At 42.1% G+C, this 24,980-nt stretch overlaps 1 protein-coding gene across 5 annotated transcripts in view; it reads right to left on the bottom strand.

Moving 5' to 3' along the window:
* CPQ (carboxypeptidase Q) overlaps positions 1 to 20,062 on the bottom strand; it is a 192,508-nt gene extending 172,446 nt beyond the window's left edge. For 2 of the 5 annotated variants that reach the window (XM_040546594.1, XM_040546601.1), the window contains exon 1: positions 19,927 to 20,062. The gene's annotated coding sequence lies outside the window, so the exon portion shown is untranslated. The remainder of the gene's footprint in view (positions 1 to 19,926) is intronic. The other 3 variants (XM_040546598.1, XM_040546597.1, XR_005816635.1) reach the window with 2 other exon arrangements.
* Between the last annotated feature and the right edge of the window lie 4,918 nt (positions 20,063 to 24,980).

Raw genomic sequence — 24,980 nt, 5'->3', positions numbered from 1 at the left:
ATAAAGGTCTTTACTGATATACACAAAAGGAAATGTAATTGTCTCATTTTCCTTTGAATTTAAATCAGCCTGACATCTGCACATTAAATATTAGTCTTCAACACTAAAGACCTAAAACCAAACACTAGGAAATAAGGCCCTTAAATCAGTCCTATACCTGCAGCTACTAAGAAACTTAAAAAATAGTGACTAGTGACAGCCAGGGAAGTGACAACTACTAGTAGGCAGAGAAGATTTGGATTCAGCACTCTTGCCATTTTCATGAACACATTGATATTTTTCAAAGAGAATGAAGTTTGCCCCTGAAATATAGTAATACTAAAGGCTAATGTTCAACTTCACTCTACAAAAGATGTTTTACTTTGAAACAATTTTTCTACAAATAGCCAAGGACTAATTAGTTGGGTAATGTGGATAAAAGACAGATAAAGCAGACATGTACAGCAGAAGTATTGCTAAAACCTCTCACTGTTAGATTTCCAAGATATCCTTCTTTCCTATTTGTATTTAGTTAGTATTTCTTACGAGTTATACTCTTCATTTTATAAACACTGACCTGAGGAATTATGATAATATACTCAGCTTGTGGTTTTGGTTCACGATGTTACAGGCATCCAGTACAAAAGCAGGGTGAAGGCAGTGAATGTGTAAGCATATATCCATGTATTTGCACATATTATATCCACATATATTCTCATGCGTTGTACAAAGAAAACTGGTCTTTATTTCCATAGCATTCCACACTACGGGAGCTTTAACTGAGAGCATCAATCCCAGCCATTTCACAGAGCAGGCAAATTTCACAAATGACTTTGTAAATCAAAACGTCAGAAAGGAGCAGAGTGTTTGTCTCGTTCGACCACCACAGAACACTGATTGCAAGATATTCTTGAATCAGCTCCCACTACCAAAAGCCACAGAGCAAGCCAGCAGCCAAGCCAATGCTTGAGAGAGCAGAAATGAGCACACCAGTTTTGCACCCCAGGGAGAGCACACCACATTTGTGTCCAGAGCTTCTGCAAGCTCCGCTCTGAATGATCTAAGCTAAGAAACTACCTCTCTGTCTACGGTTGTTAAAATGAAACACAAATAGCCAAACTCAGTTTCTCAAGAAGTTTATTCTGGACCATTTTCCGGCGTTTGCTATAAATAAACGAATAAAAAGAAGCCTTTGAAACAATGAAATGACCTCAACATACAATGAATTCTGACATCGCAGCTAATATGCGTCGTGTCCCATTTCCTCCCCATCCTCTCTTAGCTTCAGTGTATTTATATTTCCACCCAGAAGTCTTTGTTTCGGTGTAAGGTTCAGGAGCTACTCCTTTGTCTTCCCCTCTTTCCAGAAAACTTATGAGATAAACAAGAATCTAGGAAATGCAGATGTAAGTTTGGTAGTTTGTACAGTGGCCACTTCTGATTTTTTTTCTCCTTTTTTGTATTCACCTTGTCCTTCCAAAGAAGCTTCACCTTAACAGTGACAGAGCATGCCAGGAAAAGCTGAATTACCAACCACAGTGAAGAGTCTAGTTGGTACCAGTCTCTATGTATTGCTATAAGAAACCACTTGTAACTTTAAAGCATAACTTCTGGAAAGTGAGGAAAGTACCACAGGATTGTGGGATGGTAACACTGGAAGGGACCCCTGGAGGCCATCAAGTCCAACAAACCCGAAGAGTTGGTATCCATCCATCGCAGCACTCCAGGCACCTGAGCTAGCTCACCACATCTCCGTGATCCCCACAGGACGACAGCCCCGCACCTGCTCACAGATCTCCAGTTCCTTGGGTGTACTCCCCATGCTGCGTGTATTAGTGCACCTAGAAGCACGGCTTCATCAGTGGAAACAGAAGAAGCAACCCACAAGATGGACTGAGAGCTCTGATCAGCTCCCAAGAAACGGGGCAGACCCACCAGGCATGCACTCATAAGACACCATCTTAAACGCCGGCTGGTACAACAAAAATTCTGTAGAATTAAAACATAGGAAGAAAAAGATTAAACCACATTTCCAGGACTCATCAAAATCACGGAAATTCAGATCCATCAGAATCCAGGAAATCACGGTAAACAAACAAAAAAATAATAATAAAATAAAATAAAAATGTACACAAGACTTTTGGAGCCACCAAGCCTAGTTCATATGATAATCAGTACAAACTGCCAGCCTTTCAAAAGCCTTTATGGGCCTTCTCACAAAGAGCAAGTTAAATAAGTTACGTCAAGCAAGTTAAGTAGCTTGAGCAATATAATATTAAGCTATTCTCCTCAACTAGTCAAATGTCTCCTAAACTTGAGATGGAGGCAGGAGAAGATTCTTCATCGTGAAGTGCTATTTTGTTTTCCTAAAGGAACAGAAATTACAAGGGCGGTGAGGCCCTGGCACAGGCTGCCCAGAGAAGCTGTGGATGCCCCATCCCTGGAGGTGCTCAAGGCCAGGCTGGATGGGGCTTTGGGCAACCTGGTCTGGGGGGAGGTGTCCCTGCCCATGGCAGGGGGCTGGAACTGGGTGGGCTTTAGGGTCCCTTCCAACCCAAACCATTCTGTAACTCTGATTCTCTGAAGTCACCTGCGATCTTACCCATGAACGATAAAGCACAGATCTCCTCTCTCATTGCCACAAGACAGGGCAAAGGTCTTACACCAGCAGGAGCAGAAGGCTCCGGGGCTATCTCAGGACACTGACAGAGAACTGCAAAAAGCCTGTGACAGTCTGAGTTACTGCTTATTTGTGGTTACACTACACAGAGAGAGCATTGGTGTATTTTTATTGCTCAGTTCTGTACTTTCCCCATGCTCCTTCCCTTTGGACCAGTTAATTACATGCTCACAGACATCCTCTGCAAGAGACATCAGTAATTTTCTCAGGATGACCATGCTCCTTCCCTGATTTTTGCCAGACTCATCATCCACAAAGAAATAAGCAAGATAATCTGATTTTTGCCGAAAGACAAATTCTTGCCGAGTGGAGTAAGACAACAATTTTGTAGAATTAGTTTCAAAAATTTTAAATTTGGGCTTTTGTTTGTTTAAGGGTTTGAAAATCTACTAGACAATGCTGATGCACTTAGGTTGTTAAACGGAAAACACTGGGGGATTTTTTAATTAGCATTTAAAACCTCAAAGAGCCCCGAGCTACCAACTTCACGCGTTTTTTTCAATGGAGAAATGAAAACACAGTTATCACACTCTCCTTAACTAAGAAATGTTTCCTTTGCTCTTCCTGGCCTCGTTCAAAACCAGCAGCATCCTCGCTCCAAAGGCTGCCCCAGAGAAGCTGCATTTAAGAGCCACTCTTCTTCCAGGAATTTCCTCCTGAACACTGAGAACAGATGTGTTTCCAGGGCTTTTGAGGATGCAACATACTCACCACAAGCACCCTGCCACTGCCCTGTGGTGGGGCACATACCTGGTCTCAAACCCTGGGCAAAGACACAAGGATAGGAAGATAATTTACTGTACCTTCTTTGAATAGTCTAATAGCAAAATCTAGCCAATGGCTAGTAGCATTCGGAAATAATTCCTTACTAGGTAGTGTCATACTCTCTTGCACTGCAATACAGGAATCACTCCACTGCTAATTCGGCAAGAGAACAGCTCATCTGTCGTCTCAGTCTCTGCAGCATCAAGTTTGTCACCCCTGTGAGTCAGCTGGGAAAAGAGTACTGATTTTTGCACATTTCACTAGCAAATGAACATCACTATGCCAGCCAAATTCAATAAATAAATTAATTAATAACAGGGCAGGCACAAATTTTCAATGCATTTAATTATTCATTGAATGTCTTCAGTAAAACTTTAAGAGCAAAATGAGATAGGAAGAAAACACATTTTCAGGAAGTACTGTCCTTTCTCGCAGCCCTGTTAATGCAACTCATTCCGTGGGTCTTCAGTGCAAAATAAGCATTTTCTAAATTAGGGTTAAGCATCTGGGATTCTCCTTGCCCTTCCAGCAGGCAAGGATGCTCAACAGAGCGTTCCTGTTAAGCTTCCTCCGCTTTACTTCCCTGACCTTGCAAACCCTGCAAGCATGGCAAGGACACAGAAGGGTCCCGTTCCAGCCCTGCCCACACTCATGTTTAGGGTGTTCTAAAGAGTGAAGCTCTCAAGGAGGTGTGAAACCTACAACTCCCACCTTCCACTTCTTGAGATGGACTTCCGATTGCTGGCATGTGAAGCAACAAGTGGGAGCCACCACTGCTCTTCCTGCCATTTTGAGCAGAACTGAGAGTCTGAGCAGAACTCAGGCACTGCAGGTTTCTGCCAGATGAACTCGGTTTCCCAAACTTCAGCACGGCTCAGGGCTTAATCAGCTCCAGCTCGAAGGGTTATACACACTCCTAACTTTCCAGGGTAGAGGAGCATGCTTAGCCACCTTGGCAACTCTGTGGTCCAAAATGAGGGGCAAAGCTGAAAGGCAGTAAGGTAAAAGGGTTCCGGTTCTTTTAGCTTCAGGTGGAGTAGACAGTGGGCATCCAGCCAACGCACTACCTGGAACCCATATGCAGAGGGATGGATTTGTTCTGAATATAGTCTGAGTAGAGAGATTTCTCCCTGAAAAAATCCTAATCAAAAAAAAAGGGGGCGGGGGGGGGGAAGCAAAAGACAGTGAGAAAAAGCTGGGAAACTTTTCAGTGAGAAAGCCCGGAGCAAGGAAGACTTACTCTCAGTGGAGGAGCACCCACTTAGTGAGCACTTAAAACAACTTGGACATCTGTAAATCCATAGGGCCTGATGGGCTGCTCCCCCAAGTGCTGAGAGAGCTGGCTGATGGCGCTGCGAGGCCACCCTCAGCTGTCTTTGAAAGGTCATGTCAGTCCTACCCCCAAGAAGTAAGATGTGGCCAAGCACAGGCCAGTCGATCCCTGGCAAGGTGAGGGGAGAAGATCCTCCTGGAAACCATTTCCAAATATATGAAGGACAAGAAGGTGACTGGGAATAGTCATCATAACCTCACCAAGGGGAAACCACGCTTAATTAACCCGAGAGCCTTCTGGGACAAAATGACTGGCTTGGTAGATGAGAGAGGAGCAGTGGATTATCGTGACATTAGTAAGGCTTTTGTCACAGTCTCCCATAAGATCCTTGCAGGGAAGCTGAAGAAGTATAGGCTGACCCTGCTTAAGTAGGTGGGTATGGACTACATGAGCTCAAGGCTCTTTCAGCCTAAATCTGCGACTGAATGAGACGATGTATGAGATGAACCCATAAACACAAGCTGAAAGGACTGAAATATCACGGGGAAAAGGTCAGAGAAGTAAAAGAGAAATAAAAGGCAGGAATTAAGTGCTTTACAGCTCCAACGAGTAGTATGAGAGAATAAAATGTACAGCACAATGTTACCTTCTTTGTGCAGAGACTGTAACAGATGCATTTACCAGAAACTAAGCAGCTACTTTAAAGATGCTTCCACCTATTGACTGATCCATTTGTCCACAGCAAACTACTGTCTTTGATGTTAAAGGGCAAGATGATCGGAATCTTCATCTTTTGTGGTTTTCTTCTTTTCCTTATAAAAAAGAGCTTTAGCACAACTGATCTGTAAACAGACTACCTACGTTACCTCCAGTATAATCATTGTAATACAAATTACTTACATGTAACAGATAGAAAAGCGCAACAGAAAGGATAAAATAAATAAATACCTCAGCTGAGAACTCCACCTCCAGCAACCAGATAACTGAAAGAGGGGCAGAGGGAACAGATATAAGATAAACAAAGCTAGAGCAATGCTTCTGCTCCAGTGGGGCAAAGTTTTCCCAAAATCCCAGTTGAAAATACAGACAAAAGGGTAGAGAGAGTTCACAGGAATCGTGATTATGGGAAACGAGGAAAGAAAACATTAAATCGAGGATATTAACCACTTAATTTCTCTCCAGAAAATTTGTAAAATCTGCTAAACCTGTGAAGTGTCTATCAGTTTCCCAACCATGTACCATTTGATTTTCCTCCAAGGAATGTAGGAAACCTTGAAAGCACGCAGGAGTTTTGATAACATTAGAATAGACTGAGAAGCCCCAGGGTAACAAACTCACACGCTGCACAGCGATGTCTCATGCACTTAACGGCATCTGAAAGGAAGTTTGTTGTGACAGCCGTGGAGCAGGATGGCTGGAAGGCTAGGTGGACTTGCAAAGTGAAGAGGAGATTTCTGCCTAAAAATAAAGTCACTGAGTTCTTCCATCACGTAGAAAGACAAGGGGAAAAAAAAGGGGAAAAAAAAAAAAAGAAAAAAAAAGAAAAAAAAAAGGCTTTATGACCTTGAAGAGTGAAGCAGGAAAGTGGACATTCCTCAAAGGTTGCTCTTGCAGAATTGTCAAGACTCCTCATCTGGGAGCACATTTTATTCACAAGTCAGTTAGAAAATCTTGGCTTAGGGAACAGACACAGTCAAAGTTCCCTTTTATATTACTAAGTCCTTAAAATCAGCTTTTTTACACCTAAAGCTAAGGAAAGAAAAAGCGTAACACAATATGGATACAAGACTTTGAAAACATTACCAAATCTTATTATACTTGACCATGAAGTCCACAGAGAACACCAAACTGTGAGCTGTTTTACCTCTGCTAACTCCAGAAGAACTATCCAGATTTACTGCAACTCAAGATACATCCTGAAATCCTTGAAAAGATAAGAATGGCCTAGTTGTGCAGGACCACGTATGACCAACTAGTGATACTGACTTCCGTGAACACAATAGGAAAGAAAACATTTAAAGAGGTCTAAGGATCAGAACAGAGAAAGTCCAAATCTGCTCAGAGACACCACAGATGTAGCTCCCAATCTGGCAAAGGAAAACGGTCAAACCATATTTATATTCCGTGTGGGAAGTCCTCCAGCTTAACACAGGAAGGAAGCAGTAAAAGGAACTGCACTTAATTCTTTCTGCACCTCCAAGCCTCAGAATAGCAACAGGTACCTTGATACACTCAGCAGATGCTGCTAAAATGGAAGAGAGTAACCCCAAAGAATCACGCCGCAAGCCATGTGCAGAGCTCCCTCCCAGCAAAGCTCCAGAAACAATCACTCTGCAACTTCCCTAAGAAGCAGTGGCAGCCAAGACAAAAATTTTAAAAAGGAAAAAAAAAAAAAAGAAATTAGCACAGAACAATGCCTAAGCCATGTAGCAGCTGATGTAATTCTTAATGAGCATTCAAAATACAAACAGTTCACAAAAGGGAGAACATTATCTTTTCAGAGGCAAAAGACAAGAATTCAGTGGGATTTTTAGAGGAGAATAACTGAATAGAGCAGAAACATTCACTGAAAGTAAGACAGCAAGGAAGCAACAATAAAGAAGTACACAATGTTGTTCATACTCCAGTGAATGCCAAAGTATGGAGCCAACGCCAGCTGATGGCATTAAAAGACAATGAGGTGGGCAGATTTTGGACAGTTAAATCATAATGTAACAGAACAGGGATGTAATTAAATTTATCTGGTATTTTGATGCTCAACTTAGGTGACATTTCCTTCAAGCTCGTCAGTATTGTTCTGGTATAAAAAACAAGAGATGTTGTCTTCAGACACAGAAACACACACACAAAAAAGAAGTGCATTCATGCACACCCCTTCCAAGATTAAACCTTGGTGGCCTCTTACTAATTCAGTGAGCCTTTCTTGATTGTGAAGGTCCTCTGGACAGATGTACATCTTGTATCTTTTCACAAAATTCCTATGTAACTGAGACATAAACTCTTCAGAGCTGCATATTGTTCCTTCAGCCTCTCCTACAGGAGAAAAACACACCCTTCTTCTTGAGACAATATAAGCACAGGAATCTTCTCTCACAACCTCTTCTTATTCTCTTACCTGAGAAGGTGAATTAGGCTATGGAAAAGGATAACGGGACCAAGAGAGAAACAAGAGGCTATAAATTAGGGGTCAGCAAAGACAAAAACTGCCCATATGGTCTCATACTTCAATAGCTATCACCCAACACCCTAAACCAAGCTTCTTTTTGAAAACATGTTCAGCAAGACATCTTCTATGCTTCACTTAATGTTAATTCCAGTAATTCTGATGCTGAATATTTTCCTTCTGAGTTTTTACTAAAAGACAAGCAGATTGCATCTGGCCAAAAGATGAAATCTATCTTCATACCAGGACAAAGCCTAAATGAAGAAGGTAAGACCTCGGAGCAACTGAGCAGTCCTTATCACTGGTTAGCATAAACCGCTGAAGTTGATGGGTCGAAGTTGTAACAGGAGCAAAGCGAGTTTTTCTACCAGCAGCCAGCACAGGGCTGTCACCGTCACAAGTTGGTCTGCGACCCCTGTGAAAGGCAAAAGCAATCAAAATGCCAAGTATCTGGCACACGCAGGCGCCTCTTGGCGCTCCTCCAAGCAGCAGGCCAGCAAAAGGCTGCTCAGTCCTAGGGAACACGTGTGTGCTTCATGTTGCTCCGCATTTGGGCCAGGAAACACAAATACTTTCGGTGCCTCCTGACAATTAAAGCTGAGTTTTGAGGGTGACTGTACGCTACTAAGGTTGGGGTTTGTTGTCGTTTTTTGCCAAAATGAAGCATCAAAATAGGTAACCTGAGTTATTAATTATGTAGTGAAGTGTAACTGGCCACGTTTTGTGATGAAGTGACCTGTCTGGCCTTACTGAAAGTTATGTCAGCTGATAATCTCAACTGTATTCCTCATATATCACTCTGGATTTGTAAACTCTTACATTAAACTCTCTGCTTTTCCTTATATGACACAGCATTCTTCTATGAGTACATACCTACAAAGAATATGAAAAAATATATTCATTTTAAGTCAACCAGTTATGCGAATTGTAAATGCTTTGAAGGACAAAAAAGACCAATATATTCAAAAGCATCCAACCACTTTAGTTAATTTTCTCCATACACCTACAATCTAATTTTACAGGTATAGCTAGCACCACAATTCCAAACTAATAAATAAAGTTCCCAGATTAAAATTATTGTAACTTGTCTGAATATCTTGAAGTTTTTTCATAGTCTTTGTAGTCACAAGAAAAGTTGTGCTCCTCATAGTATAGTATCGACATTCAAGTGGTTTTGTGAAGCTGATAAATGTGGTGAACATATTGCTAGACTTGCTAAGAAAACTGATATTCTAGTCTTTTGCCTCCTCACTGTGAGATACATCCACCAAGCCCTCGCATTCCAGAGCAACAAAGGGCAAATTTGGAAATACAACTAACCATATGAAAGGGGGCAGCATCAAGAATTGCTCACTACACTTGACAGAAAAACGATTTTTATGATGTACACGTTTCTTTGCTCGTATTAAGGGTGGAAAAGGATATTAATTTCAACGAGGCATGCTATGAAGTATGTCGTTTATGATTTTGTCATGCTCACAAGGGCATAATATAGGGTGCTCAAATATCTTACTGTAGTCCAACATGTCAACATCAGACATAAATCGCTACAGCTCAGCAGCGATGTACGGTTGGGGCCACCATGCCAGAGCAGACTGCATTGCAATGTACAAACAGAAGAAAGCTTCACATGTTTAAATGTAAAGAACCAAGGAAAAGAACAGACTGTAAACAAGATAAATATACTTTCCTCCAAGAGCTTGACACAGAGCTGGGGTTTAGCCAATTTTGAGAAACAAACTGCAAAGGCAAACCTCTTTCTGATGCTGAGGAAAGCTCCAACACCATTTCTTAGCCAAAGCTACTCCCCAGTGCAGCACACGTTTGCCTACTCTGCTCAGCACAGCTACTATGCACGAGGAGGTTCTGATTCCAGATAAAACTTCTATTTTTCACTGCCATTTAAGAGAAAAGTTTTTCAACAATTTTGCTATTGCAGAACAACAACAACAAAAAGTCAGTTATTAGAGAAGATATCTATCACCGTAAATATTCTTTTACTTTTTTTAAGTCCCAGTTCAGATTAGGTTCACAGCACTAGCCACTGCAGAGGCACTGAGACAAGCACGCCATTACAAACTTACAACTACAGACAGACGAAATGGATAAACGACTGGAGGAGGAGGAACCCAAAAGCGACATCTCCAAGCTCCTCAGTAGCAACATGAAAGACGTTTCAATTAGCCTGACCATTCAAGCCCTTTCTGCTGACACCACCAAGAGGAGCCGATCAAAAGCTTGCTGCAGTGAGACATATGGTCGGAGTACAAAGAGTCAACTGGAAATCAAAGCAAAAAAAAAAAAAAAAGAATAAAAGAACATTCCATGGAGTAAACACACCAATTATACAGAGATAACAGTAACAAATGCTGACACAAGTGAGGCTGGGTATGGCGATTCATGCTTTTCTGAGTCAAGCAATTCTATTTCCAAATATGAATTTTTAAAGATGTATTTAAGTTTTTTTATGGGGCAGAGCAAAATATTTCTAAAGGTAAACACTTACAGTTTCTAGTATGCTGTTATTAAAAACCCAAAAAAGCCTGTTCTCCATTTGTTTCTGTTCATGCACTAACACAGCTGGCATGTTTCTATCCAGAATTCTTATGCAGGGACTCCAAGGATTCATCAGGCAGGTGATCTGTGGAAGATCTTACACTGAGCAGAGCTGTTACAGGTTAGAAGAACTTCTTTAAGTGTTAAACATTTTATGTGTAGACAAGATTTTAAGATGGGAAAATACATACCGCGAAGCCTAGATGTATAAAATTTTCAGGTGAAAGCACATCAGTGCAAAATTTGAAGTTAGTTTTGAATATTTAGTCCTCAAAGATACTGCAGCTAGAAGTAGCAAGGTGTGTGTTATAGGTCCTCTGTTTTTTAATGAGAAAGGCAGGAGCACACTGCTCAGAACCATGACACCTGAACGAACACCAATTTCTTAATACCTTTTGACGAATTACCGTTCAGCAGAAGGCTGAAAACAGAATAAACTTCTCTCTGAAGTAGCCAAAAGTAACAGCACAAGCCTGAGCAGATGTTCAAAGTGGAATCAAGAGTCTAAAGCTTCTTTTGGAGGACTATGTTTATTTCTCAGTCCACAGATGTATCACCAGGAGAAGCAGTCGCATTAGCAATTTATATGTTTAAATCCCACCCACGTGCTCAAATTAAAATATTTCAGTATAGCAGCACTGGACTAATGGTATCACTTACCATAAACTATATTTGCTACTTAGTAAGATGCTTACATAACAAATTGTCTCTAAAGCTAAATGCAGAATATGCGTACAGTACAGTTTTCAGGTTCAGGATCATTAACCACTGCCCTTGAGTAGCATTTCTCAAGAGAAGCCACTGGGTTCCAGAATTTTTTTCTTTTTTCAAAGTTTCATCAAAAAGTCTTTAGAAAAAAAGATCAAAAGCAATGTAATATAATATAATATAATATAATTTAGACAATGTTGTTAGCACAAGTAACTCTCCAAGCAAAAATAAATGCCTTGTTCTTGCACAGGTATACCTGCAGAGTTAACACAAGATGTACACACAGAAATACCAACAGGAGTTCCAAAATACATGAAAAAAGTACCAATGCCAAAAGATGTTTATGAGCTACACTGGAAACGGCTTTCCAAAATGGCAAAAAAATATTTGTGAGAAGGAAGGTGGTTTAATGAACCATGAAACTGCCTTTTCTCAACACAGTTCTCGTTTGAATCCCACGGTATTGGAAAAAGAAACAGAGATCCACCCTTTAAAACACTCACAGGTTCTTTATTCTAGCTTTGTTCTAGCTGTCCAACTAGCTGTGGTACCACCTCCTTGACCCAGATATTTACCACAGTTTTGAATGTGACTGCACAAAAGCTGATACTGTACTTGAGCATCACGTGAAGGGAAGATACTGATCTTAGCAGGCTGGAGCCGATGAGGTGTACAGGTGTGTCATTGTCTGGCACGCATCGTACAGCATCTGGCACGCCTTGAACAGCATCTGCAGCGCTATTAAAGACAGGGTGATCAGCCCTCTTTCCGCAAATATTATGGTAAGACATCTGTCTTTACGCTGACATGACTTTACCGCTGCGCCTGACTGGTAATACTCACGGATTAAATGATGCCAAGGAAATACAGGAGGAAACAAAACACCTAAAGGTTTCCTCCCAGGCCTTAAACACTGCCGCATCGTTCAGACTGTGTAAGACAAAGGTGACAGGCAGGTGTCAGCTCCCACACTCCGAAGGAAGTTTTTACACTGGTTGTTTTAGAGAAAGCCAGCTCCCAGCTGCTGCCACGAACACACCGGGCCCAGGAGAAAGGATGCACTCGAGCTCAGGAAGCACACAGAGCCCGGAGGGCCCTCACTTCCACAGCCAGACCCCAAATGGCTCACCCTGTCCTTCTGCTCTCGCACATGACAGCCCAAAGCTCTTGGGTCTGCTGTAGGTTTGTTTACGGTTGCGATTTTCCCACAGAAATGTGAAGTGGCCTGGAACACGCTAAAAAGCGAAGCCAGTTCCTCTTTAAATTGCTTTTAGCCATGGTGCTATCAAACTGGGCAGGGTCCCCTCGTGCTGGGACACCTCTGGCTTTTACCCTACCTGTTAAGCAGCTCTCTGCAAACGCAGCTCTGGGAACGCCACCTTTAAGTGCTTCTAGTCACAAGGCCAACCATTAAGGAGACAAAAGCTTGTAGAATCAACCCACTCAGAGCACTTTGATTGAGTTATAAATGACCAGTGATCTTCAAAACCACTCATTTGCCTTGTCACACATGGCGTAAAATTCAGGGGGCTTTGTCCACAGCATGAGCAGGGGGACTATTTAACATTGGGGGTCTGGCGTTATTAGTGGGAGGAAAAAACGCAGCCTCTGCCTCCTTCAGCGAATCCAGATGATGTAAATGTCAGTCCCTTCATGAACTGAACTGCAAGTCCAAATTAAAACACAACTGATATTGGGGGATACATAAATTACCCCTTAGAAATCACTTACGTAAATTGTGGTTTAGATTTTATCACATACATTAGCCTGCAAGCAGGGTCAATCTATCAGGTAGAGCTCACATAAAAGTAAAGCAGCGTTCCGTGCAGGATGACAAGCTCACCACACCTGCCCATGTTTCCATGGTTTCCTATTAGGGTCGCTCCTCAAGAAAGCTCTTCTTTGAAACCACCTGGAAGCCGGGCTGGGCCCCGTGCAGTGCTTTGGTCAATGCAGGACGTAGCAGTCTGACAACTCTGACAACTTCCCAGTGAGCCACTGGCACAGGACTAAAGGCAACGCTAATCCTACACCCCTTACTCCACGCTTACCACAGCCCTGCTCGTTGAATACAAAGTACTTTGATAGGTACATGTGGAGAGAGGCAAGGTCAGCAGAAAGCCTGCATTTCTTAAACTTCCTTTCCCATTTAATTCCCGGATGAAAGCTTTTGCTGCAGTGAAGTTACCTGCTGCTGTCAGAGGAGCAGCTGAGCTTGCGCAGCCCACCACCCACAGCTGCAGAGATGCTTGCAGCGCACAGCCCAGCTGTTACCTCACCACAGCCGAAAATGTTTTCCAGGAAAAAAGGCTCCTGTTAGCTGACTTCCATCCTTCCCGTGCCGCTTCTCTGCAGGGACAGCTGTTAGACAGCATGCTTCACTCTGATAGTTTGGGGAGGTTGTATTAGATGCCTACTCGAGTTATTATTATTTATCTAGCGTGCATCTGTTTTTTTATATACAGTTCACATACTGATAAGCTTGCAATAGTTATTTTTATATAGCATTCTTCAAAGGAACTTTCCCATGCTCCCACTCCTGTTTGCATGCTACTCAACTGGGCTGCATGCTCTGGGTTTCAGGGAGCAGGCGCCTGACTACATTTAATTCCAATACCACCGCACTGAGAAAAGAAGCAACAGAGAACTGCCATGCCAAAGAAGATGGAGCAGCATGTGAAAGGACAGGAAAAAGAGCTGGAAAATCAAATGCCTATTTACTATCGCACACACGCACAAATAACTGCTCTGGCTTCGGTAAACACTCGAGAGCTGCAGAAGCACGATGGCAGGTCAGACACGCGTGTGGTATCTAGCTCAGTGCTAAGCCAGCTGGGAGGGCTGCGCCATAGTCCCAAGGAAACAGATCCGGTTTCAGAAAAACAAACAAGCACATAAAGTCCAGATCTGCTTCACAGGCACACATATCGCAGCCCAAACGGTTTTTAACTGCCGGGTTCACCTTTTGACTTAATATTAGGGTCACGAATAAAGGACTCACTTAGTAGGCTTAGTTTTTACCCTTCTACTTTCAATAAAATTTGTCTTATGATTTGGATCAAAGAAACGTGGGATCTATCACCATTGATAACCGATACCTCTTCAAATAAAGCCTAACACACACATAAACTTCTTTCAGCCTAATAGCTTAAGCCATAAAGCAATTTTCACAGATTGTTAGAGTATAAACAACATTAGACAGGAGAGTATGATGTGGAAAAAAAAAATCAGCATTTCTAGCCGTGCCAAAATTCCCATTCTAGGGAAAGCGTAAAGTCTTGCTCACTTACGAACACAAAACAACTCATGCTGTTGTGTCAATAGGATTATCTTTTACTCAAAAGCAATATTCTGGGCCAAAAAAAAAAACAGACCTACTTTGAGCAATGAGAGGATCGCAAATAGAAAAAATACTGAGAAATACCTTTTTCTCTAGGCGAAAAGACTTGCTAATAAGTTTTCAGCTCACCTAGAGCCATATGTAAAAAAAAGAACAATCATTTTATTCTGCCCATATCTTCTTGTTGTCCCAGCCAAATTAAGATGTGAGGCTGAAGACACTGTTGCCACCTGCTATAAGCACAGCAGACTTTTAAAAGCTGTTTCAACCCCCAGGGTAAGCTGCTCCCTCCACATTTCTTCCAGGTCAGCTACTTTCTCCTCTCTCTCCACCAGATTTGCTAAAGGACCCAGAGGTGCCCAGTGGTTCTGCAGCAGTCCAAAACTGGACAACCACCCAACAGCCCCGTATGATCCACCTGCACCAGATGTGTTGGGTTTGGCTACGCCAGGTCTTTTTAGTAATTACAACTGTACTGCACACGAGGTAACTCTGCAAGATGTACCTGCTGGCCTGGGCAGCACGACTTGCTGGAAACATGCACATCCATCCTCATTTGGTTACTCCTTGAAGAGTAGCCATGGAGAGACTCCTGCTCATCACCACCCTTTCTGCAAGTTTTTTCTTCAGCCCTATCTGGTAAGTCCGAAATAAAGCATGAATCAGAGATGTTAGCTGCAGTAGTAACGTGTATAAGTCACTGTAGGTGTATTTTAACAGTCTACGGACGGTGCAACAACGTTTGGATCAGTGGTGGCTTAAGTCCATCTAGGTCAGCACTGCTGTGGCTTTGCCCTCCACAAAATTACACCAGAACCTTGCCCATGTGGCCAGGCAACAAGTCGGTTCTGGGAACCAATCCAGTGAAAAACATCTTGATTCTCTGTTTGCAGAAATTAATCATGAGCATTAGTACCAGTAGGTGACTGCCGAGGAGAAAATGGGGCGTACTACTCAAAGGAAGGTTGGTTGGACTGTGCAGTGCCTGGATTCTAAAAAGCATCCTGAAAACTCTGCTCCTTCCACCTCCTCTGGCACTGGGGTGGAAACCCCTGCAGTAACTGCAGCCAAATTTGACAAGGGCAGTAACTCAGAGCCTATACACAATTTCTTTCCAGCCTGTTCCTGAGACTTTCTTTTGCTTCTGAACAGCCTCTATACTTTCCTTACCTAACAACTCTTTCAAGACAACCAAACTGAACAGGTAATTAAAATTAAGTTGACTTCTCCTTCTAGGGTATCTCAGAGTGCATCAGCAAGGTAGAAATTGTCTGCTCTGTATATGTTTTGGCAGTGCTGAATACATTACCTGAGATGAGTAGTACACCCTTCTGGCTTATCTAGTTGTCGTAAGAGGAAATATTAACAACCCACTGCACTACATGATCAATCTTAAAGAAATTAGTAACTTAGAATTCTTTCTGCTTCCCAGGCAATAAAGAATTTCAACAAACTAGAACTCCAAGGCGTGTTTTTGCAGTCTGCCGTGGAAGAGCACTCACGTTTTGTATGGGAGAGCACAACTAGAGAGCCCTAGAAGGTGAGCCCTGCGATTCAGAATAGTAAGAATCAGCAAGACCAGAAATGCTAATCTCAAAACCTGTGAAGAGTAGAAGGGGAAACCATTACAGATAAATCAAATTTATGTTTTGGTTTTCGACAGCTACGGATAAAAAAGTGCCCGCTCTCCCAACTGAGTCTACTGCCTCAGATCTCACTTCAAGGCCTTGAAAAAGCACAGTGCTTTCTCAAATGTCTATTGGCACATGCACAATATTACATAAGCCCCTTTTGTGGGGCTACTTGAAACACAAAATTACTTTCGACTCACTTGTCTTATGTAAATTCCCAGTCAAGTGCCTCCTCTGAAAAAAAAACTAACACAAAAATTAAAGACACAGGATATCAATATACATGTAACAGATGAAAGCTAGAAAAATTGGGGGAGGGCAGAAGAGTGATCTCATTCCCTTTCATACACAGTGTTCTAGCAGGAAATGTACTAGTGCTATGTTTGAGTAAAAGATCAGACACTATAATGAGCAACTGGAAAAAAAAAAAAAAAAAGAAAAATCAAATAGATTAAAACCAGAACCGTTTCCTCACATCAGTACTAAAATGGACTTCATGAGGGTAACAACAATTCTCAGTTGCACGAGATGCTAAATCAGTGGGGTCGAAAAACAAGTTTGGGCAAATCCTGAAGTGGTGGCAAATGTCACTGTTCTACTGAAGGCAGAATGGTCACTTGGAAAAGTTTAAAGTAAATCTTCCTAGCTGCTTGTATTTCCTATCATGTAAGGAATGTCTATGATACATTACCCAAGATTAACATGCCCTCACTATAACATATAGGTTCCTGATTTAGAATTCATCTTCAGAGATTAAGAACTGAGAACAATTTGACTGCAATTTTTATTTTCTAAAACAAATTTTGCATCTTTTAAAGTCATGTTTAAAGATCGCAGATCTTTTACCACACCTCTCACTGCAGCAGGTAGTACAGAGAAACATTTTGACAAAACGTACAAACAGCTTCTCAGGGAGATGTTTTAATTCGAATGCCTGTTCATTAGATACTTCAGCTGAATCCCTCCTTGACAGCAACAGTACCAAAAGGATTTTCACTTTTTTCTCTTACACCCACTGTGGAGAAAATTCTTCAAACAGATCTATGTTAATTAGATTTAAAAGACTCTGAGAAAACATTGCTATTCTTAATACCCGTACAGAAATAAGAAATCCAAATGAGAATTAAGAAATCCAAATGTCTCAATGCTCTCTGTTAAAAACAAAAACCACCACAACAACAAAAACACGGGTCCATTCTCTCTGTCTCAAAAAGAAATTATGCCTCTTGTAAAATCAAGGTACCCAAAGCATCATTTTTAAAACTAGAGGCTAACAAGATTAACATTTTTCTCAAGCTGACATACAGTTTTGTCTTCTATTGTAAAACCGAAACAAAAAGGAGTGGAACATTCTCCACAGATTCTGTCTGAAATTCTGACTTAATCAAGAAATTGGCATTTAGGAGATTACAAATCAGAGCTAAAAATTCACTATTGCCATCAGAGTGAAAAATGTAAGTGACTGGGGGTCAAATGAAGAAAGAGCTTACATTTATTTCAGTACTTTGAGATTATTGTAGACATTTGGTAACAAAAACGTGAAAGATTGCTGCAATGCAGTTTTTGACAGATAATATTTCCTGTCGAGGCAGAACAGAAAGAACTGTAGAGCTTCAAGATTGTAATCGTTTTGTACATTTCTACGCACAAAGTACTTTTTTAAGCAAAATATTTCACCCCTGCAGCTGCTATCTCTTAGATGTACTGCCATCCTTCATCTTCATCCTCCCACAACTGGAAAGGCAGGAAGAAATGACATGACAAAGTTTTCAAGCTTAAAACAAGAAAGTTTATATGCTATAGCAGGAACAGAAAAATGAATGCTGTGAGCATTACGAGTTTGTGCAATTATATCAACAATGAGAGATTAAGTTACTTCCTTTCCCGATTTGGTGTTAAAGACACGCAGGCATTTGCAAAACCATGTTATAAAACAAATAAGAATTTATATGAGCTTTTACTGACAGATGTCTCCCAACAGGGGTCAATGGCAGGTTGTTCTTCCTCAGCCCAGATTTGCAATCTGCTCTTATCTGATTTAGCATCTTACTGTTCTGCTGTTCAGAAGAATTACATATATTTTAAACACCAAGAAACAAGATCAGGTAAGACAAAGGCTTAGTATGAATCTGTAAAGCTGCAGTAGCTCTGATCCAAGTTTATCTCTACAAACTACATCAAAAAGACTGAAGTTTGGGTAAAGCAACACCGATAGCAAGGCACAACTCATATGTTCTATTAAGATAGAGCGGGTATGTCTGAAGAAACGAGTCAAAATTTACAAGAAAACAAGAGACTTACAAACTCTCACAGATACAGTAGGTGTTGCTGGGTTTCGTTGGGGACAGAAGCATTGTAGATTTTATTTAAAATAATAATCTAACAGAAAAAAACACCAGTCAAGACTAGAAGATGTGTTTTTATGGAGTGATAGTAGGTAAGCATGAGAATGGCTTCGTCCTTGCAGACAAATAACTGAAGCTAAATCAAGGCCAACCTTTGTCATCATACCTTAAATCTTACAAATGTCTCAAGCTAAAAGAGAAAGATACATTCTAGATAAAGACGTAGATGTAAGCAGTCCTTCCAATTCCCTCACAGGGAATCTGTTCTACAGTCCTACCAAAGATTGCTTTATAAGAGAAAACACCCACACACGCCCCTTTCATCGACAGATTAATACACTCTCGCAGCGTTTTGATATAAAAAGGATAGCAGATGTGGAACAGTTTCCAGAAACAGTAAAAATTAATCTAATTTTGAACTGAATGAAAACCAGACAGACAGATTTTTTAAAACTGAGGCCTAAAAAAATGCAAAATCGGGATTCCAGGTGCTGGACGAACAGGCCTTTTGGGTGCTCATTCAGCACCTGGAAAAGTCAGGACCCAAGAATTCTGCAGCTTGAAGGCAAAAGCTGGTAATCAACAATCAAATACAAATCCAGTGCTTGTATTTTGAACTTTCACTTGTGTAGTACTCAAAGTAGACTTGCAGCTTGTCAGACACAGGCATGAGATTCAAAAGGCTGCTCTGTATCTAATAGTTCCTTAGAAAAATCTGATTTAGTTTGCAGAATTTATAGGTTTTTGTATCTTACTTTTCTTTCATATATGGAGTAGTCCTATAAAATATGTATATACGTACATAAAATTATATACACTTATGTAAAACTGCCCTTCTCCTTCTACACTTTTCTCTTTTCCATCAACTTGGAAAAGGTAGGCTTTGAAGAATAAATTCCTGTCAAAACAAACCTAAACGGCACTAGTTACTGAAGCTTCCTGCTCAGAAGCACAAAACCACTTTGCACGCTTGCACTTCTCCGCTATGATGTGCCATGAAACGTAACATCTAATTTACGCCCGCGTTTCCAGTGGCATTGCTGTGGGGGCAGCACCGTGCCCGGCTCTTTGCAGGGGCGCTGACCACGCGTCCCACGTGCGTAGTGCCAGCTATATCCTGACGTCTATACATATTTTTTTAATTCCTATGAGAGGAAGGAGGCGGGAGGAACGTGTTTCTGGCTGTGTGTGGGGAAGCAGGGCTGACGGCTGCCCCCTCCGACCCACCGCCCCCCAGCCGGGCAAGGCAGGGCAGGGCATGGCAGCACCCAAGGGCGCCATGTCGGGGGGGAGCCGGCTCCGGGACAAGATGGCGGCCTCCGCCCCCCCCCATCCTCAGCCACAGGAGCGGTCCCCGCAGAGCGGCGAGGGTGCCCGGGCGAGCTTCCCCGCAGGATGCCCCCCGAACCCCCGCCCCGCCCGGCTCCCTGCGAGGAGGAGGAGGAGGAGAAAGAGGAGGAGAAGGAGGGGAGCGAACACGCACCTTCCCCGAGCACACCGGGCTGCCGCGGCGCCAGCACGGCCCCCGCCTCCGCCGGGCCGGCTGGGGCCGCAGGGGGCGGAGGAGGAGGAGCGGCCGCGGGGCGGGGGACGGGGACGGGGTCAGGCAGGGCCTCGGGGAGGAACCGTCTCGGGTGCAGAAATTCCCTGTCCCTGCAGTTTCAGAAGTTTCCTACTGAGCCCACCGCGGTAGTTACCCTGCTATGCGGGTCTGCGGTTCTGGATCATAGAATCATTAGGGTAGGAAAAGCCCTCCAAGATCACCTGGTCCAACCATCCCCCTGCCACCAATGTCACCCACTGAACCATGTCCCTAAGCACCACGTCCAACCTTTCCTTGAACACCCCCAGGGACTGTGATGCCACCACCTCCCTGGGCAACCCGTCCCAGTGCCTGACTGCTCTTTCTGAGAAAAAATGTCTCCTCATTTCCAGCCTGAACCTCCCTTGGCACAACTTGAGGCCATTCCCTATCCCTAGTTACCTGTGAGAAGAGGCCGACCCCCAGCTCCCCACACCTTCCTTTCAGGTACCTGTAGAGAGCAATAAGGTCTCCCCTGAGCCTCCTCTTCCCCAGACTAAACAACCCCAGTTCCCTCAGCCGCTCTTCACAGGACTTGGGCTCCAGGCCCCTCACCAGCTTCAGGATGGCTGTAGGATGGCTCGTTGTGTCTGTTGTGTGAGGGTGTGTGGCAAAGGGACAAGGCACAGAGAGGCTTTCACACCTCCTGCACAGTGGCAATTGCCTTCTCAGTGGGTATTTCAGAGCATAACAGCATCACATCGCCTGCTGATGGTTTCCAGCACTGAGAGCTGTCACTTGTCTTCACACTGCTGTGAACTGATGTAGGGCCACCACTCTTCACGTTAGGGCCTCATCCACAAGTAACATCACATTCATTTAAATAAAGGTGTGTTTATGAAAACACTTAAGTAAATGGGTGCAATTTCTTCTGTAGATAAGATCTTAACATTCAAACATAAGTCTTAATCTGCAAACACTTGAATTTAAGCACTTGATTAATTCCATTTAAGTCAATGGGACTACCCAAGTGCTTACAGGTAAGTGTTTTGGGGATCAAAGCCCTTGGTATGTTTCCAAAAAGCTGCTTTAGCAGGAAGACGGTGAAGAATTTCCCTCTAATGTTCAACACAGTGTTCTAGTATTCATGAACTTTCTCCCGAAGTGAAAAGGCTGTAATACTAGTAAGTTTCACCAGTGTGTACCTTGCTGGGGGATTTGGAAGAGACATTATTATAAGAAATGGCTGTCCCTGCTAGCCTGGCTCTTCCACCCCTTTATTTGAGGCGAGTCACTTGTATTTCTTCACTTGTGTTTTTCAGTGGACAATCTAGATAACACATTTTTTGCTGCACTGGCTGTGTCCTCTTCTACAAAGATCACAGAGCACTCCAGTGGGACGCAGTAATATGTTCCACTCAAACAGCCACAGTCCTTGAGAGCCCTGCTCCACCGAGGGTGGCAAAATAACTGTTTAAATGAAACTGTTACACATATAAATTGTTATTACAGATCTGCCTGTCCTTCTGTCTCTTCCCTGTGGGTTATGTATATTCTTTACATACCCTGCCTTACAGGCTGTCAGCATCAGAGTCAGGGACTTTGTAAAGAGATTATACACAGTGAACGAGTAGTTATAAATGAGTTGCTCTAAGTCCTGCAAGAAAATATACCACCTATCCTCAGAGGCTGGGAGTTGCCACCACAACTTCTGAAACTTAACTACCAATGTATGAATTTCCTTTTTGCTTCCAATGAGAGATGGAACATAGGACAGATCTGCATGAAGGAGCTCATATAAAAATGCACTTGTATTTGAATTTAGAATCTGGGTTGACTCCTGAGAGAGGGTTGATTCCTTCCTTCTCTCTCCATTTTCCCCCTTTTCGATTAAATTACTTCCCAAATCTGGCTTCCAATTAATTTTTCCTGAATTAGCTTCCTTTATTAATGCTTCTCCAGCCAAGGATTTAGAAGAATGAGTGATGATAATGAGCCATCTTTTTACCTGTCATCAAATAGTCAGATGGATGGAGAAATCTTGCCATGGCTGTCACTGATCCCGGGTCAGAAGGAAAAAAAAACACACTGCTCATGTCTGCTGCTGTCTTTGCTTGTGAAGCAATAAATAAGAGCATGTAAAGAGAGGTAATAACACAACCTAGAACTCCACCCCACTCCTCTTCAGCCAGGAACATGCACAAATCTGTTTATGGGTTTGAAACACATCAATACCCACTTAGCCTCAGGAAAGGTATTTTCATCACACCCATCTCTTACATTATTTTCTCATATTTTGCATTATTCACTAAATGCATAATTTTGTTTTCCTTCACTTAGCAGCTTTAGGACTTTCAGATTACTGTTCTTCCCTCCTAGGGATTGTAATTGCAAATCAGGGAGAGGCTGGAGCTGAGGAGACCTGCATTAATTTTCCCAGACTTTATAAGCTACACCAGGCAAAACCGTAGCCCCCACCCCTCTCCTGAAATCTCCAAATCACCCAAGTGATCCATCTTGCATAAATTTGAACTGATTTAGACAATTCAAGTGCTTGAAGTCACCCATACGGATGTATCTTTACAGGGCTGCTATGATGACACTGGTAGGAACAGTGTCAGAATAAAGAACTTAATATTCAAGAAGGGGATTGGATATATATGAATGTCAAAAATAATCAGAATTATCTGATTGTAACTTTGTGCTTCAGGGAATAAGCCAGTATCTAACTCCTAGAAAGGGGAATGAAACCAAATGTGAGGAAGGATGACACTTCTTACTGCTGGATTTTTTCACCTTTTACTACACAGTATATGAAGCAACTGCTGCAGTCTGCTGTTAGGCACAGGAAACTGGCTGAAAATATCTTGAATCTCTTCTGAAATGACAGTTGCTTGGTACTATGCTTCTCCCCACATGGGATCAGTATGATGTTATTTCTTGGTGCTTTGTTTTTCCAGTCTGTTTAGGCTGCATATTTTCTGGAGCAAGGGCTGTTTCTGTGGCATTCCAAACTTCACTGAAGTCTCTACATTGTGACTATATTAAAATAATATGAAGAAATCACAAGCATATTCACATACTAATTATTATGTAAAGTGGGGGGGTGGGAAGAGAGGAAAGTATGAGATTCCTTTGAAAAGCTGCCAGTGCAGGTACAAACACAAAAGGTGTTTGAAGTGGGAGCACACTGTATCAGCCTGAAGGAATTACCAATATACCAGCTCCCCGTGTTTATCAGCGTGCTCTCTACTTTCATTTTATGACATTTGTTTACTTTGTTGAAGTATTTTCCATTTTTCGACACTCTCCCAAAGGTCTCTTCTAGGTCCACATCATTTTTCAGTACCACGAGAAGATGTTTTGTTCATTTAAAGTTTTTTGTGGTTTTTTTTTTTTTGCTTTCCACTGTAGGCAGATAACCATGGACTGCTAATTAATGCAAACTTCACCTTTTCTTTCCTTTTCTTTTTCAGTTAAAGGAGCTGAAAAGAAATATTCTTAAGTTCCCAAGAAGTGCTGTTTTTCAGTTCTGCCTAGGAAAAAGTGTTCGAGTTTAACCCTGGCTTGTATGTCTTTCTATACATGTAGCATGGCAGCAAATTAATATATCCTAATTGCGCATATAATGGAGAAAAAGGTAGGGACACTATTGAAAAAGAAAAAAGAAAAGAAAAGAAAAAAAAAGAAAAAAAAACAACAGCAAGCACCTTCTGGCATCTATCTTTCTACACAGTTCTTCATTTTTCTAGCTTTTCTGCTGCTGTGTTGGAGACTTTTTTTCATATATTGGGAAGATCAGCAGAGAGCAGAACACCTGAAGGCAGTGGGTTGGTAGGGCATGCTTGCCTGGGAGACATCTCAGCTGAGCACATGCTGTACAGGTTTATCATCAGAAGTTGGCATTAGTTGCCCCAAGTTTCTATTCATTCTCAAACTAATTTGATTTACAAGCCAACAAAATCCAGCCTCTCTACCTTAAATTTCCTCTCTGAACAACACAAGGCAACATATAGCTAACAGCAACATGCCACTGTGTGCATTCTCCAAGGACATAGCAAAGTTGTCAGCTGCAAGCCTTGGGTTCTTACCCCGTGTGCAGCAGCCTTCTGCTGTTACAGCCTCTTGCAGCGGGGGCATGCAGCACCTCAAAGAAGCAGCAATGAGCGCACATGCTCCAGGGACATAAAAATATCAGTAACTCATGACCTGACAAAAGTTCTGGCAGCAAAACCAGCTAGTAAGATATGGCCTGGCAATGAGAGTTCTCCTGTAGATTACTAGAAAACTATTTACAGTGGCAATACATTTGCCATACTACAGAAAGGTTTTGTTAAGCACTGATAGAATCTGTTCCCATTTGAATCTCCTTATAACCTGGGTGACTTGTGCTGCCACTGATGCAGGGCAAGGGCACCTAGTGTAAAACCACAGATTCAAGGAGCCTGCTCTGTTCATTCCTGTGGATCTCCAGTCTTCAGGTAGTAGTTGGGCCGGTAATACATGAGTCCTCCTTCATTCCTGCGTTTACAAAAAAAAAAGGCATATGGATATCTAACACCAATTACCATATATTTGCATTAAATATACATTAAATAATACTGCTATAAATAACTTTCCTTATGAAGGAATTCAATTATGAGCAATTTTTTCTCAGGAGCTCTCTCCACTAAAGCTATGGACCTTTGTTCATCTCAATATTTTCATGATTATAAAATCCAGGTTCAACTTATTCAACATATAACCATCCTCAATGTCTTTAAATCCACCGATTCTTCTAAAAATGTAAATAAAATACATATTTTCTTTTTGGTTATATGGACTTAGAGTAAATGGTGTTCTCTGTCTTGCCATGTACCAAAGCAGTATTTTTTTCATGACACCTTAATTGCAACAGTGAGTTCCAAGTTCAAAGGACGTTCTTTGCAACCCCGATGTCCTGCATGAAAACATAGTTACTCCCTGGGCTCAGGACCGGGTTGAACTGTGTTGAACATGGTACAGACTGTCTTCAT

The sequence above is a fragment of the Cygnus olor genome, chromosome 2 (genome assembly GCF_009769625.2).
Source record: "Cygnus olor isolate bCygOlo1 chromosome 2, bCygOlo1.pri.v2, whole genome shotgun sequence".
Lineage (NCBI taxonomy): Eukaryota > Metazoa > Chordata > Aves > Anseriformes > Anatidae > Cygnus > Cygnus olor.
Note: the sequence above shows the minus strand (reverse complement) of the source record. Positions and strands in the feature narration are given on the sequence as shown.